This window comes from Eschrichtius robustus, chromosome 6 (genome assembly GCF_028021215.1).
Source record: "Eschrichtius robustus isolate mEscRob2 chromosome 6, mEscRob2.pri, whole genome shotgun sequence".
Taxonomy (NCBI): Eukaryota; Metazoa; Chordata; class Mammalia; order Artiodactyla; family Eschrichtiidae; genus Eschrichtius; species Eschrichtius robustus.
Window position 1 is genome coordinate 77,365,625 of NC_090829.1, and position 14,402 is coordinate 77,380,026.

The window sequence follows — 14,402 nt, forward strand, 5'->3', positions numbered from 1 at the left end:
AGCATTTATTGTTTGTAGATTTTTTGATAATGGGCATTCTGACCTGTGTGAGGTGATACCTCATTGTAGTTTTGATTTGCATTTCTCTAATGATTTGTGATGTTGAGCATCCTTTCATGTGTTTGTTGGCAATCTGTATATCTTCTTTGGAGAAATGTCTGTTTAGGTCTTCTGCCCATTTTTGGATTGGGTTGTTTGTTTTTTGATATTCAGCTACATGATCTGCTTATATATTTTGGAGATTAATCCTTTGTCCGTTGCTTTATTTGCAAATATTTTCTCTCATTCTGAGGGTTGTCTTTTTGTCTTGTTTATGGTTTACTTTGCTGTACAAAAGCTTTTAAGTTTCATTAGGTCCCATTTGTTTATTTTTGTTTTTATTTCCATTTCTCTAGGAGGTGGGTCAAAAAGGATCTTGCTGTGATTTATGTCATAGAGTGTGCTGCCTATGTTGTCCTCTAAGAGTTTTATAGTATCTGGCCTTACATTTAAGTCTTTAATCCATTCTGAGTTTATTTTTGTGGATGGTGTTAGGAAGTGTTCTAATTTCATTCTTTTTTTTTTTTTAATAGATCTTTATTGGAGTATAATTGCTTCACAATACTGCATTAGTTTCTGTTGTACACCAAAGAGGCTGTCTTTTCTCCATTGTATATTCTTGCCTCCTTTATCAAAGATGAGGTGACCATATGTGTGTGGGTTTATCTCTGGGCTTTCTATCCTGTTCCATTGATCTATATTTCTGTTTTTGTGCTAGTACCATACTGTCTTGATTACTGTAGCTTTGTAGTATAGTCTGGAGTCTGGGAGCCTGATTCCTCCAGCTCCATTTTTCTTTCTCACGATTGCTTTGGCTATTTGGGGTTTTTTGTGTTTCCATACAAATTGTGAATTTTTTTGTTCTAGTTCTGTGAAAAATGCCATTGGTAGTGTGATAGGGATTGCATTGAATCTGTAGATTGCTTTGGGTAGTAGAGTCATTTTCACAATGTTGATTCTTCCAACCCAAGAACATGGTATGTCTCTCCATCTGTTTATATTGTCTTTAATTTCTTTCATCAGTGTCTTATAGTTTTCTGCATACAGGTCTTTTGTCTCCTTAGGTAGGTTTATTCCTAGGTATTTTATTCTTTTTGTTGCAGTGGTAAATGGGAGTGTTTCCTTATTTTCTTTTTCAGACTTTTTTGTCGTTAGTGTATAGGAATGCAAGAGATTTCTGTGCATTAATTTTGTATCCTGCTACTTTACCAAATTCATTGATTAGCTCTAGTAGTTTTCTGGTAGCATCTTTAGGATTCTCTATGTATAGTATCATGTCATCTGCAAACAGTGACAGTTTTACTTCTTCTTTTCCGATTTGGATTCCTTTTATTTCTTTTTCTTCTCTGATTGCTGTGGCTAAAACTTCCAAAACTATGTTGAATAATAGTGGTCAGAGTGGGCAACCTTGTCTTGTTCCTGATCTTAGAGGAAATGGTTTCAGTTTTTCACCATTGAGAATGATGTTGGTTGTGGGTTTATCATATATGGCCTTTATTATGTTGAGGTAGGTTCCCTCTATGCCTACTTTCTGGAGAGTTTTTATCATGAATGGGTGTTGAATTTTGTCGAAAGCTTTTTCTGCATCAATTGAGATCATCGTATGGTTTTTCTCCTTCAATTTGTTAATATGGTGTATCACATTGATTGATCTGCATATATTGAAGAATCCTTGCATTCCTGGGATAAACCCCCCTTGATCAAGGTCTATGATCCTTTTAATGTGCTGTTGGATTCTGTTTGCTAATATTTTGTTGAGGATTTTTGCAGTTATATTCATCAGTGATATTGGCCTGTAGTTTTCTTTCTTTGTGACATCTTTGTCTGGTTTTGGTATCACGGTGATGGTGGCCTCATAGAATGAGTTTGGGAGTGTTCCTCCCTCTGCTATATTTTGCAAGAGTTTGAGAAGGCTAGGTGTTAGTTCTTCTGTAAATGTTTGATAGAATTCCCCTGTGAAGCCATCTGGTCCTGGGCTTTTGTTTGTTGGAAGATTTTTAATCACAGTTTCAATTTCTGTGCTTGTGATTGGTCTGTTTATATTTTCTATTTCTTCCTGGTTCAGTCTCAGAAGGTTGTGCTTTTCTAAGAATTTGTCCATTTCTTCCAGGTTGCCCATTTTATTGGCATATAGTTGCTTGTAGTAATCTCTCATGATCCTTTGTATTTCTGCAGTGTCAGTTGTTACTTCTCCTTTTTCATTTCTAATTCTGTTGATTTGAATCTTCCCCCTTTTTTTCTTGATGAGTCTGGCTAATGGTTTATCAATTTTATCTTCTCAAAGAAACAGCTTTTAGTTTTATGGATCTCTGCTATTGTTTCCTTCATTTCTTTTTCATTTATTTTTGGTCTCATCTTTATGATTTCTTTCCTTCTGCTAACTTTTGGGGGTTTTTTGTTCTTCTTTCTCTAATTGCTTTAGGTGTAAAGTTAGGTTGTTTATTTGAGATTTTTCTTGTTTCTTTAGGTAGGATTGTATTGCTATATGCTTCCTTCTTAGAACTGCTTTTGCTGCATCCCATAGGTTTTGGGTTGTCATGTTTTCATTGTCATTTGTTTCTATGTATTTTTTGACTTCCTGTTTGATTTCTTCAGTGATCTCTTGGTTATTTAGTACCGTATTGTTCAGCCTCCATATGTTTGTATTTTTTACAGTTTCTTTCCTGTAATTGGTATCTAGTCTCATAGCATTGTTGTCGGAAAAGATACTTGATACGATTTCAATTTTCTTAAATTTACTGAGGCTTGATATGTGACCCAAGATATGATCTATCCTTGAGAATGTTCCATGAGCACTTGAGAAGAAAGTGTATTCTGTTGTTTTTGGATGGAATGTCCTATAAATATCAATTAAGTCCATCTGGTCTAATGTATCATTTAAAGCTTGTGTTTCCTTATTTTCATTTTGGATGGTCTGTCCATTGGTGAAAGTGGGGTGTTAAAGTCCCCTACTATTATTATGTTACTGTCGATTTCCCGTTTTATGGCTGTTAGCATTTGCCTTATGTATTGAGGTGCTCCTATGTTGGGTGCATAAATATTTACGATGGTTATATCTTCTTCTTGGATTGATCCCTTGATCATTATGTAGTGTCCTTCTTTGTCTCTTGTAATAGTCTTTATTTTAAAGTCTATTTTGCCTGATATGAAAATTGCTACTCCAGCTTTCTTCTGATTTTCATTTGCCTGGAATATCTTTTCCCATCCCCTCACTTTCAGTCTGTATGTGTCCCTAGGTCTGAAGTGGGTCTCTTGTAGACAGCATATATACAGGTCTTGTTTTTGTATCCATTCAGCCAGTCTGTGTCTTTTGGTTGGAGCATTTAATACATTTACTTTTAAGGTAATTATCGATAGTATGTTCCCATTACCATTTGCTTAATTGTTTTGGGTTTGTTATTGTAGGTCTTTTCTTTCTCTTGTGTTTCCTCCTAGAGAAGTTCCTTTAGCATTTGTTGTAAAGCTGGTTTGGTGGTGCTCAATTCTCTTAACTTTTGCTTGTCTGTAAAGGTTTTAATTTCTCTGTCAAATCTGAATGAGATCCTTGCCGGGTAGAGTAATCTTGGTTGTAGGTTTTTCCTTATCATCACTTTAAATATGTCCTGCCACTCACTTCTGGCTTGCAGAGTTTCTGCTGAGAAATCAGCTGTTAACCTTATGGGGATTCCCTTGTACGTTATTTGTTGCTTTTCCCTTGCTGCTTTTAATATTTTTTCTTTGTATTTTTGATAGTCTGATTAATATGCGTCTTGCCGTGTTTCTCCTTGGATTTATCCTGTATGGGGCTCTCTTTGATTCCTGGACTTGACTATTTCCTTTCCCATGTTAGGGAAGTTTTCAACTATAATGTCTTCAAATATTTTCTCAGATCCTTTCTTTTTCTCTTCTTCTGAGACCCCTATAATTCGAATGTTGGTGCATTTAATGTTGTCCCAGAGGTCTCTGGGACTGTCCTCAATTCTTTTCATTCTTTTTTCTTTATTCTGCTCTGCAGTAGTTATTTCCACTATTTTATCTTCCAGGTCATTTATCCATTCTTCTGCCTCAGTTATTCTGCTACTGATTCCTTCTAGAGAATTTTTAATTTCATTTATTGTGTTGTTCATCATTGTTTGTTCGCTCTTTAGTTCTTCTAGGTCCTTGTGAAACATTTCTTGTATTTTCTCCATTCTATTTCCAAGATTTTGGACCATCTTTACTATCATTATTCTGAATTCTTTTTCAGGTCGACTGCCTGTTTCCTCTTCATTTATTTGGTCTAGTGGTTTTTTACCTTGTTCCTTCATCTGCTGCATATTTCTCTGTCTTCTCATTTTGTTTAACTTACTGTGTTTGGGATCTCCTTTTCACAGGCTGCAGGTTTGTAGTTCCCATTGATTTTGGTGTCTGCCCCCAGTGGCTAAGGTTGGTTCAGTGGCTTGTGTAGGCTTCCTGGTGGAGGGGACTGGTGCCTGTTTTCTGGTGGGTGGGGCTGGATCTTGTCTTTCTGGTGGGCAGGGCCGCATCCGGTGGTGTGTTTTGGGGTGTCTGTGAACTTAGTATGATGTTAGGCAGCCTCTCTGCTAATGGGTGGGGTTGTGTTCCTGTCTTGTTGTTTGGCATGGGGCGTCTAGCACTGGAGCTTGCTGGCCGTTGGGTGGAGCTTGTTCTTTTACGTGGGGCCGTGAGGTCTGTGGTGGTCCAGTGCTGAACTCGGCTCTCCCACCTTGGAGCCTCAGGCCTGACACCAGGCTGGAGCACCAAGACCCTGTCTGTCCCACGGCTCAGAAGAAAAGGGAGAAAAAAAGAAAGAAAAAAAATATATTAAAAACAAAATTTTTAAGAATTATTTTAATAATAATAATAATAAAGAAGAGAGCAACCAAACCAATAAACAAATCCACCAATGATAACAAGCACTAAAAACTAAACTAAGATAAACATAAAAATCAGAAACAAATCAGTCATAGACAGCAAACCCCAAATCTACAGTTGCTCCCAAAGTCCACTGCCTCAATTTTGGGGTGATTCGTTTGTTGCCTATTGAGGCATTCCACAGATGTAGGGTACCTCAAGTTGATTGTGGGGATTTAATCCGATGCCCTTGAGGCTGCACGGAGAGATTTCCCTTTCTCTTCTTTGTTCCCACAGCTCCTGGGTTTCAGCTTTGGTTTTGGCCCCACCTTTGCATGTAGGTCGCCCTCAGGCACCTGTTCCCCGCCCAGACAGGAGGGGGTTAAAGCCACGGCTGATTAGGGCTCTCTTGTTCACTCAGACCGGGGGGAGGCAGGGGTACGGTAGTCATAATTGGAATGCAGGGCGAGCCTGCAGCGGCAGATGCCGGTGTGATGTTGCAACAGCCTGAGGTGCCCCGTGTGTTCTCCCGGGGAAGTTGTCCCTGGATCACAGGACCCTGACAGTGCAGGGCTGCACAGGTTCCCAGTGGGGTGGGGGGGGAGGGGTGTGTGTGTGGATTGTGATCTGTGCTTGCACACAGGCTTCTTGGTGGCTGCAGCAGCAGCGTTAGTGTTTTATGCCCGTCTTTGGGGTCTGAGCTGATAGTCGTGTCTTGTGCCCGTCTCTGGAGCTCACTTAGGCGGTGCTCTGCCTTCTGTGGGCACACGGGGAAGGAATCCCCTCTCCTCACACACCCCCAGAAACAATGGTGTCTTGCCTCTTAGGCAGGTCCAGACTTTTTCCTGGACTCCCTTCCGGCTAGCTGTGGTGCACTAGCCCCCTCAGGCTGTGTTCACACAGCCAACCCCAGTCCTCTTCCTGGGGTCTGACCTCTGAAGCCCGAGCCTCAGCTCCCAGCCCCCACCTGTCCCAGCTGGCGGATGAGCAGACAAGCCTCTCAGGCTGGTGAGTGCTGGTCAGTACTGATCCTCTGTGCAGGAATCTCTCCGCTCTGCCCTCCGCACCCCTGTTGCTGCGCTCTCTTCTGTGGCTCCGAAGCTCCCCCCTCCACCACCCTCAGTCTCCGCCAGTGAAGGGGCTTCCTAGTGTGTGGAGACTTTTCCTCCTTCACAGCTCCCTCCCTGAGGTGCAGGTCCTGCCCCTACTTTTTGTCTCTGTTTTTTCTTTTTTCTTTTGCCAGATACAATTTTTTGCCAGAAAATCCCCACCCAGGTACGTGGGGATTTTCTTGCCTTTTGGGAAGTCTGAGGTCTTCTGCCAGCGTTCAGTAGGTGTTCTGTAGGGGTTGTTCCACATGTAGATGTATTTTTGATGTATTTGGGGGAAGGAAGGTGATCTCCATGTCTTACTCCTCCACCGTCTTGAAGGTCCCCCCAATGGCATCATTTCTAAGGTCCCTTCCAGCCCTGAATTTCAGGTTCCCAGGGTGAGCAAGTCTCCTCCACAAAGGGCCTGAGGTTGGTACCCAAGAATCCTAAAGGAACCTCGAGAGACAGGCTCCCCTGTGCCCCTCACCCTAGTGGGGCTGCACAGTGCTAGGTGGGTGCCACCAGCAGAGGAGGGAAGATGATGCAGCCCCTCAGAGTGAAGACTGAAGAAGCCTGAAGGAGGAGCGGGAATGTGTCTGAGCCTGACTTTCTTCCCTTGGGCTGATAAACCTGGTTGGGTTGGGTTGGCAGCTCTCCACCACCCCAGGTAAATTCCAGGAAACACTAAGCCATTGTTTCTCATCCAGAACTGGAGGCTGTACTGGGGACAGGTCCTCATGTCATGGGAGGACAGGTAAGGGCAAGGGGTGAACTGCCTGTGGAAACACAGGGCTTGTCACACTGCCAAAGCATCCTCCTGGCCATTCTAATGCAGCACCCAAGGCCAGGGTCTGGGGTTGTGCCCAGACAGAGGGAGGAGAACCGAGGGGAGTCTGGAGAAGAGCAGCACGTTTTGGGGGAGAACACAGAGATGTCTGGCCTGTGAATGGGAAGAGAGAGCATCTCTGTGCGTGGGGTGAGGCATATCTACTGATGGTGGTGTGAGTCCTACATAGACTTGCTAGAGATTAGCCAGTAAGCATGGTCTCTCCCTCAGGCAAGAGGGATTGAAATGAAGTCATCCATTTGTTTGGGACAAATAAAAGGGGCTTTCTCTGGGCAGGGGATTGACTACATTAGTCAAATCTGTACCCATCAGGTATCATTCCAATAAAATCTGAGGGACTATCAACACAGTTGTTATACTGGAAATTTCCTTTTGGGCATGGTGTTTATTATGATAAGATTCAACATATCTTGCTAAATCCTTCCCGAGCATGTTACCAAATTGAGCCAGGATTTGGAGTAAGAAAGACTGGATTCTAGTTCTGCTTTATTAGCTATTGACTTTAGGCAAGTCACTTGGTCTTTGAGCCTCAGATTTCCTATCAATAAAATGGGGTTGTAACGTATCTCAATATGTTGTGAAGTTGAAATGAGATCTTGATTGGGAAAGTATTTCATAAATTGTCAGTAGCTCGAAGTTTATTATAAATCAAAAGCTTTTGGTAGCATTATCTAAGAACATGCTACCCTCTAGGCCCTCTGCAACCTAGTCTCAAATCAATTTAATGACTATATCTCTCAAAACTTCCCTTGACCCACCCCTTTCCCAGGTGAGTTTCCTTGCACTGAGACATGTACCACCATCTTCCCCTGCCCAGCTCAGCTCTCTACTGCAGGGCTCACTTGCTTAGATGATCCTGATTCATTCTCATGAATTCTCGTGCCTTGGAAACTTCAGAGATCCCTGCCCTCCTCCGGTCTTTGAGGATACGTAAGTCCACTCTGGGCCCACTTCCTCATCTGTAAAGTGAGGGGGTTGGGCTAGATGATTTAGGTCCCCTACCAACCCTCACATTCTGTGATCCAGCCGTATTCCACTGTTCTAACCAGGAAGCTAGAATTTGGGATGAGAGCAATGCATATTGTCTAGCCAATGACAAGTAACTGAGTAAAAGAAGTGAATGTAAGAGTGTGAATTAATAATCTACTCTCTGTGATAGATGAGGCTATGTTTGAGGCAGTTTTTCTTTTTTTTTTTAATTTCTTTTTTTTTGTCTGCGTCGGGTCTTAGTTGCACACGGGGTCTTCATTGAGGCATGCAGGATCTTTCATTGAGGCATAGGCTTCTCTCTAGTTGTGGTGTGTGGGTGTTCTCTCTCTAGTTGTGGCGTGAGGGCTCCAGAGCACGTGGGCTCTATAGTTTGTGGCACGTGGGCTCTATAGTTTGTGGCACGTGGGCTCTCTCACTGAGGCACGTGAGCTCAGTAGTTGTGGCGTTCGGGCTCAGTTGTCCTGCGGCATGTGGGATCTTAGTTCCCTGGCCAGGGATTGAACCCATGTCCCCTGCATTAGAAGGCGGATTCTTTACCACTGGACCACTAGGGAAGTCCCTGACGCAATATTTCAATGAATGAGAACATATAAGTGAAATGTGATACCTCTGATTGGTCCTCCTAGTTGACTGTTACCAGAGAGTCATCATTTGCTAAGTGCTTGCTATGTGCCAGGCATGCTTAGAAATTGCACTGCAGTTACAGTGTGTTGGGTATTCTGAGTATCTACTTTGTGTTAGATACTTGACCTTCCCTCTAATCTCCACAGAGCCCTACAGAACAGATTTACGGATGGGAAAATTGAGGTTTAGAGAGATTAAGTAAATCACCCATGGTCATCTGGCTACTAAGTGGCAGAAGCAGGTTCAAGTGCAGCATGTCTGACTACACAGCCTGTGATGGGATGGCTTGCCCAAGTCCGCTGGCTGGCATCACCACCCAGCTTACTCTTAGATTGTCAATTTCTTGTTCCTAGTGTCCCAGGACTGGCGGTTACCCCAACAGTGTTCTTGATTCAGCTCTGGGCTTGACCTTAAAGTAGGAATTGATCATTTCTCTCTGGTTGGGGCAGCCAACCTAAAAATTCCAGGGGAAAAACCCACCTGGATTTAGCACCCTCCCTCCTCTGGCATGTTGGAGACACCCGGTCTTGGCTCCCTCCTCATTCCTCTTCTCTGTGCACCTGCCGCCTTGTCTCAGTGCTAACCAAGAGTGCGAGAGAAACTAGAAATGCATACATTGTTGGCCAGGCCTTTGGCTTCAGCTGGAAGAGGCAGGTTTCCTCTGTGGGAGTAAGTAGAAAACAATTGCAAGTTCGCATTTCAAATCCCAGAGCCTGTAGGAGTTGGTGAAGCAGGCTGGCTTGCCTCATATTCTCATGCTGTGTCAGGGTTTGCCAAAGAAGGATCCCCACACCTCTCAGTAAGGGAAGCTCGGGGAAACAGGGACGTGGTGGAGCCAGCTTGGGCCCCAGGAGGTCCAGCAGGAGCTGTGGACGCCTATGGCTGGAGAGAGTCTTCAGACTCAGCCCTAGTTCTCATCAGCATCCACATCTCTGCAGACCCTCCTGTCGACTGTGCTCCCCGCTCCCCCTCTCCTTGGAAGACACTGTTCCAGCCGGTGCCTGAGCCTGTCACGGGGAAAGGCAGGCCTCCCATAGAAGGGTCTTTCTCATTCTCTCTCCTCGCATCAGCCAGGCATTAGTCCAGCCACAGGGCTAGTGTCTTCCCAGGAGAAACAGGCCATGGGGAGCTGGCAACTCCCCTAAAGTGTGTGGAGAGAAGCTGGGTCCGTGTTCAGTAGCCGGGCCTGGGCGAGCTCCGCTCACGGTTCACTGGCAGCCGTGCTCAGCATCCAAGGGCCCTCCCGGCACAGGGTCCTCTGGGCCGGTCCCCTCAGAGCATCGCCACAGGGCCAGCTCCCGGCAGAAAGCCGAGGGGCAGCATGTGCTTCCAGTGGCTCAGAAAGACGGGATGGGACATGCCTGTCTGGAGCTGGAGAAGCTGCTCAGGGTCCCTCCAGGGAGGGTGTGATCAGCAGAATCATGGACTCCCTTCCTGGGCCTTCTTTTCCAGAGCTTTCCTAAGCTTCACTAAAGACCAGGAGGGGAATGGCCAGACAGACTCAGGGCACAGAGTGGGGACCCTTCCCTTTACTCCCTCCCCTCCACTCTCACCCCTCGGACACTACGTCCCTAATAGCGCACCCACCACCCCTGCCCACCTGCCACCCCTCCCATGTGCTCCCCCTGCCCAAGACTCCGGTTTCAAAATAAATTACTAAATGTTGGCTAAATTGGAGGAAGGAGAGGAAGAATGAAGTGGTAGAAAGAAAAGGAATATATTCCACTTGCTTTATAAGCAAATGACTCTCCCCAGCACCCTGCCCCATTAATTTTGCTGTTAATATTTGCCGCTCTGCTAAGGGAATCACCTTAAGTACTTAGTCCACTCCTGACACTTAATAAGTGCTCACTAAACAGGAGCTATTATTGGTTCCTTTTTCTCCTCTTTTTCCTGGGGTTTCCCCTCAGCTCTTTCAGCCCCAGCCCCTCTCTGGACAGACCTCACAGAATCAGAAGCTCGACCTGGGAGAGGCCAGAGGCTGCGAAGCTGGAATGACTGCATTCATGCCCATTCCTAGCGCCGGCCCAGGCTTCAGTCTTCATGGCTTGTGCCTGTGTCTCACAAGTGTGCCCCGAGGACCAGACGCGCCTGTCAGCCTGTGAAGCCCTGCGTGGAGGGCCTGGAACAGAAGTCTCTTCTTTCTCCTCTCCTGGTGTCCCAAAGCATCTTGTCTCTGCTGTGGGCTTGGCTCCCCCTGCTGGAACCTTTCCTACCTGCCCAGGTGTCCTATGGAGAGCTGGCAACAGTCCTAGAGACACAGGTGAACTAGGGCAGGAAGGTCCAGAGAGGCCCTTCAGGTCAGAGAGAGAACCAGAGCTGGGAAGTGGCTTTCTCAAGGTCACACAGTGGCTAGGGTGCAGCCTCAGTGAGCACTGGAGCCTCTGACTCTCTGAGCTACTTAACCGTCAGGTGCTGCCTGCCAGTTTTCCTGAGCTGGCCCCCTTGTTGGCCAAGGCTGCTTCTATCCTCTGAGCTTCTGACAGAAATCTTAAAACAACAATGACACCAACAACATTAACAGTAGCAGCCACCATGGATTGAGCACTTATTCTGTGCCAGAGACTGGGCCGGGCTGTTTTTTATACACATTGCTGACCCTCATAGCGGCCCTGCAGGTAGGAGAGTATTAATAGTAGCTCCATTTTACAGATGAGTAAACTAAGACTTTCAGAGGTTGTCACTTGCCTCAGGCCACACAGTTTCGCAGTGGAGAATGCACATCTGACTGCACAGCAGTCTGTTCCCTGCTGAGGGGCACCCTGTCGATGGAAGCCGCAAGTGCCGTTCCTGCTCCCCGAGTGGATTTCCTGGGCTCCCATGGACCGAGGTGGGGCTGCTCCTGCCTGCGTCCTCACAGCGCTCATGTCACGGGCACATCGGCGTGGCTTAGCAGGATGGAGGGGGAGGCAAGGTATTTGAGAAGGGGATGGTTGAATAAACACACCTGTGACCCCAAACTTACTTCTGCAGGGATGACACTGCTAATGAGCTGAGTGAACTTCAGGATATTGCGAAGACTGTGATAGGAATGTGCATGTTGCTAATTTAATCATAATCAGGGTTTCTGGCTCTGATTTCTTTTTGCATGTGACTTTTACTGCAGAAAGCTTCTCTCAGCTGGTCTCATTAAATCTCAAATTAAGCAAGAATCCCAACAGTAAGAGAGCAGCTCCAGGAGAGCAGGCCTCACTCGTTCACACTGTGTGTTCCTTTGGCTGTGTTTTTTTGGTTTGATCCCCTTTTAAGAAAATTTAAAAATAACTTTCTGCCAAAGATGTGGGCACTCAGGGTAGAGTTGCTGAGCTGACACCCTCCTCCTGCCCGTGGTCTGCTCCTCTGATGACGTGGCCGGGCTGAAGCGGGTAGGTCACCTGCCTGTAGAAGCCCAGCCTTCCTTTTTTTAAAAAAATTATTTATTTATTTATTTATTTATTTATTTATTTATTTATTTTTGGCTGCGTTGGGTCTTTGTTGCTCAGCACAGGCTTTCTCTAGTTGCGGCGAGCAGGGGCTACTCTTCGTTGCGGTGCACGGGCCTCTCATTGCAGTGGCTTCTCTTGTTGCGGAGCATGGGCTCTAGGCGCATGGGCTTCAGTAGTTGTGGCACGCAGGCTGCTCGACCCCGTGTCCCCTGCATTGGCAGGCGGATTCTTAACCACTGCGCCACCAGGGAAGTCCGCCCGACCTTCCTTTAATGTGTCTTTCAAGAGGAAAGGCCCAGGACGCCATGGGGAGGGAAGGACTGCCTGTGGGCTCAGGGAAGAACTCAGTTGGGGCGGGGGGAGGGAAGGAGTGGGCTGGCTTTACCTGATATCCCTTAGGAACCCGGAAACCTGGGCCCAAGTCTCTCAAGGATGCCAGCAGGAAACCCAGAGAGTGTACCCAGGGCCAGGTATGATTGTGCTCACTTCACACCCAGGCAGCCGGAGAAGCAAAGAGAGGAAAGGATTCACAAGTTACATGCCAGGTTTAGAGCCAGGACTGGTACCCATGTGTCTGGAACCAAATGCCTACAGGCCCCAGAGAGGTAGACTGTTTATTGTTGTGACCTGTTCGCCCACTCCTTTCCCTACATCCTCTCTCTAATGTTCACATGTTTGCTCCACAACAAAAGTAAGTGATACCATAGTTTGGAAGTGATTTTTTATGCTTTTTTAGCCCAACTTTCAATTTATTCATATATTCCACAAGTATTTGTTGAGAACTTACTGTGTGCTCATCCATATTCTAGGCATTAGGGATACAGTAGTGAGCGAACTACAGAGGACCCATGACCTAGTGGAGGGGCTTATGTTCCAGTGGGGGAGACAGATGTTAATCTAATAACCACATGACTGCATGGCGGCCAACTATGATGTGTGTGATAGACACACCTTCCATGATTTTGTCCGAATTACTGTCCTTAGTTCTGTCCAATTCACAATGACTTTCCAGTCTCTGGTTGCTCCCCAGAGACCTCTGTCTAGGAGACCTAGATCTGGAGTCATCTCTGTTCCTCAGGGTGAGGAGCATTGTTTTTCTGGATTCATTTCTTCCTTTATTATCCATAAAATATTCAACTATCTACCATGTGCAAGGTCTTCCAGAGTCTGTGGTGCATATTCAGTCTTGACCAAGAACTCAGTTGCCTTAAAGGTGTTCTCTTCATCAGTGTCTGTCTTCAAATCTCCCTGGTCCACATATGTTCAACCATTCCCCTTGGAAAAAAAGATGGAATCAAATTAGGTATTGATTCGCCCTCTCTCCCACCTGCCCCTCAAAGCCGCACACCACTACTCCTATAAAACCACTATTCCCTTTCCACTTGTGTGCTTTACGGAGGACAGAAGAACAGATGGTGATGGGGAGAGCAGGAGATAGGGTAGAGCAATGGTTCTCAAAGTGGGCCCTGGGGACCCTGGGACTCTTTCATAGGCCCAGGAGTTCTAAATAATTTTTGTAATAAGATGTCATTTGCTTTTTATAATAAGATGTCATTGCTTTTTTCACTCTCCTTTTCTCTCAAACGGAGTTTTCCAGCAGGTACGAACACTGTGATGCCACAACCAACTGGATGCAGAAGCACATATGAAAATCTAGCTGTCTTCTATTAAGCCAGACATTAAAGAAATTTGCAAAAACAAAACAACTCTTCTTACTAAACTGTTTTTTTGGTTTTGTTTCAGAAAATGTATTTTTCTTTTAAAAGTGTTATTTATGTTAACCTAATGGGCTTATTATTGATGTTTTAAATGAACTACTATTTCTTAGTTTTAATACAGTAAAAATTTAATTTAATACAGTAAAATATTGATAGCAGCAATTCACACACAAAAGCTCTTTGGGATCTTCAATAATTTTAGGAGTATGAAGGGACCCTGAGACCAAAAAGTTTGAGAACTGCTGAGCTAGTGGCTAAGGGGTCAGCTAGGTGTTAGGAGAAGGCCAGTTACTCAAGAATCAGACATGAGCCAGTAGAAAAGCTTAAATCCACATCATTTCTGATTTGGACATCTGCAGTCTGTCCCAAGGTGTGAGTTGCATAGGATGAGAGATTCCTTTGGAACTACAGAAATACCTTCTGTCCCCTGGAGGAGAAGGACTGGATTGGGCACCCCCTCGCCACCATGTTTTAGAAGTATGCGCCAGGGACCACTCCTGAAGCTCTCCAGGGGTCAGGACCCGTGCTGCTAGGTCCTGTTCTCAACGTGAACACAGTCTGTGGAGCATGGTTCAAATCTCAGCCCAGATTCCTTAAGACAGGAACACAGGAGTCCCCCATCCATCTGCTCTCTGAGCTTGCTCCCACTCCAGGGATCATAAACAGGGCTTCTTCCGCTCAAGGAGGAGGGAGCTGGGTCTCAGGCAAGGGTCCCATGAGCCCTGGGTGGTAATCCCAGGCCACATGTGCCTAGAGATGGGTGTGGAGTTGGGGGTGTGCCCAGCCCCTCCAAGGACTCAGCTCTTGGCTTGACAGTGTCCTCCCTTTGCTCCAC

General features: G+C 45.6%; 1 protein-coding gene across 10 annotated transcripts in view; it reads left to right on the forward strand.

Annotated features, from left to right (window-relative positions):
- The window catches only part of MYLK (myosin light chain kinase), a 342,321-nt gene that overhangs the window by 141,810 nt on the left and 186,109 nt on the right, over positions 1-14,402 (forward strand). The window lies entirely within an intron of this gene.